At 42.4% G+C, this 2,300-nt stretch overlaps 1 protein-coding gene across 1 annotated transcript in view; it reads right to left on the reverse strand.

Annotated features, from left to right (window-relative positions):
• tdrd12 (tudor domain containing 12) overlaps positions 1-2,300 on the reverse strand; it is a 38,487-nt gene that overhangs the window by 5,797 nt on the left and 30,390 nt on the right.

The raw sequence follows: 2,300 nt of genomic DNA on the forward strand, positions 1-2,300 counted from the left end.
TTAGTATTTTACATGGCTTCATAATGTAGCTGTTTTTTTTTTTTTTTATATAAATATAATTTTCTTGTATTTTTCAATTCATATGCTTTTTATGATTATCTACTGTTGTACTGATAAATATCTCCCGGAGGGTAAACTATATCTTCGCTTCAAAATCCTTTGTTTTCTACAACTGATGTTGGTTGGTCATTAATTACGATGAAGTTTAGCAACTTCTCAGTAAACATTCGAGCTCCTTGGTTTCAGCGGTGTCTTCTTCTCGTTCAGTCCGGAGACGGCAGTCTGATTTCTGTCAGCCGTGCTCAGTCTGCCCCTCCTCCGACACGGACAGACCGAGCACGGCTGACCAAAATCAGACTGCCGTCTCCGGACTGAATGAAAATAACAGACCGCTGAAACCAAGGAGCTCGAATGTCCATCGTAAAACTAACTTTACCGCGGTTTAATGTGGTGCTATGGCTCTGCAGACATTGCACGTTTCTGTCTTGTTTTGTGGTGTTTAGTGTAAAGTACCTCCACACAGCGGACATGTTTAGATGGAAAGTTTGTTAGCTGTTAGCCACGGTGCTGCTGCACGTTGTAGCTGCTGCAAACTATGAACTGGATTTCCTGAATGTGAGGCGGGTCTTGTTACTCTGGGCTCATGAGACACGCCTCCGTTCAGGAAATCCATTCGATAGTTTGAAGCCAACGTGGAGCACAGCTGGCAGGGAATCGCATGTGGAGACGTTTTACTTGGAGACAGACGTGCATCATGGATCGGAAATCTCTGCAGGTTGGATCGGAAAAATCCGATACGTAAATTATGCTGATATCAGAGCCCGATACTGGATCGGCCCCATCCCTACTATCTTACAGCCTCTTTGTGTCACCACAACAAAACAAGTCTCCTTGGATTGATGAAGTCCTTTGGATGAAGGACAAAACGTCTCAACAAAAAAAGAAACCGTCCAGATGAAATGACAGAACTTTGGGGCAGTTGACTTGGGACCGTAAAGTTGCAGGTTTGATTCCTCGCCATATGTCTTGGTGTTCTTGAGCAAGACACCTACTCCCTGATTGCTCCCTTGTCGCTTGTTACTCCACTTGGTTGTATCATGTGTGAGTGGAAAATGCAGAGCTCAAAGTTCATCATTTGAACACGCAATGAATATGAACATGTCACTTTACAATATCAATTATTTATTTAATTAAGCCCTGTATAAATGCTTATATGAGTTTAAATAAAGGTTTGCTTAATTTGCCCTAATGGACAGTTCTCTACAGAAATATAGTAAACAGAACTGATATTAACTTGTTTTTTTTGGGGGGGGGGCAGTCTCACACAAATGCATTTTAATCACAAGTGCAGCATCGTTTAATGGGAATAAACTTCCCAGTGTTGTTTAATTCCAAGGAGCAAAGTTACAACAAAGTAATATTTAACCGACCATACGTTTCTATACTTGTTGTGCTGCGTTTAGTTATTTACTTTGTACAAATGTCACAAAGACAGCGCAGTTAAAGGAAGCTAAGAGAAAAGTAAAGACTGAATTTACACCAGTAGATGTTAATTTGTTCGTGTAACGGGTAACCCTTTGAGGAACGGCCCGTTTTCACAGTTTCTAATTTTCTTCAGGTACGAGTCACCCGGGTGCCGGGCATGAAAACTTCCATCAATGAGTACAATGTACAGTCAGAGATTCTGAACACAGGGATGGCAGTCAGCAACCCAGAACATCTGGACCAGCTGAGAGCACTGTGTGCAGCTGTGGTTCACGCTACAAAAGATGCAAGGTACGCATGAAACAAGCAATGTCTCTAAACTGATGAGTCACTTTCTCCAAAACCACACTTGAGCAGAATGTGTTTATATTTACAGCGTGGAGAAGGATTCATCATCTTTGGAAGTCGGGACCAAAACAGAGGACACGGTCAGAGCTGCTGAGGATGCTCTGACGTCCACACCCAACTCTCCTGTCAGTCTGAAATCTTCAACAAATCATTCCACCGTTGAGATGCCCCCACTCTCAGTCTGTGATCAAAATTTGAAGGTACACATACAGACCAGCAGCCAGAGAGACCTGGACACTGCAGAGCTGACGCAGAGGTTTGTATTTATCCATCCATCATCTGCGTTCAGGTCAGTGAGGTCGTTTCGTGACAGTTTCTGCCTAGAAATTGAAGTGAAATCCAATGATACAAAAGTTTCTTCTGGAGCCAGCTTCTAATGTTGAACTTCGTTTGCAAAAGTCATGGAGTTATTTATGTGACGTTTCCAACTAAAGGAGCTAAAACACAAGCACAGGTTTTCATATTGC

The sequence above is a fragment of the Nematolebias whitei genome, chromosome 10, assembly GCF_014905685.2.
Source record: "Nematolebias whitei isolate Nwh7 chromosome 10, NemWhi1, whole genome shotgun sequence".
Classification (NCBI taxonomy): domain Eukaryota; kingdom Metazoa; phylum Chordata; class Actinopteri; order Cyprinodontiformes; family Rivulidae; genus Nematolebias; species Nematolebias whitei.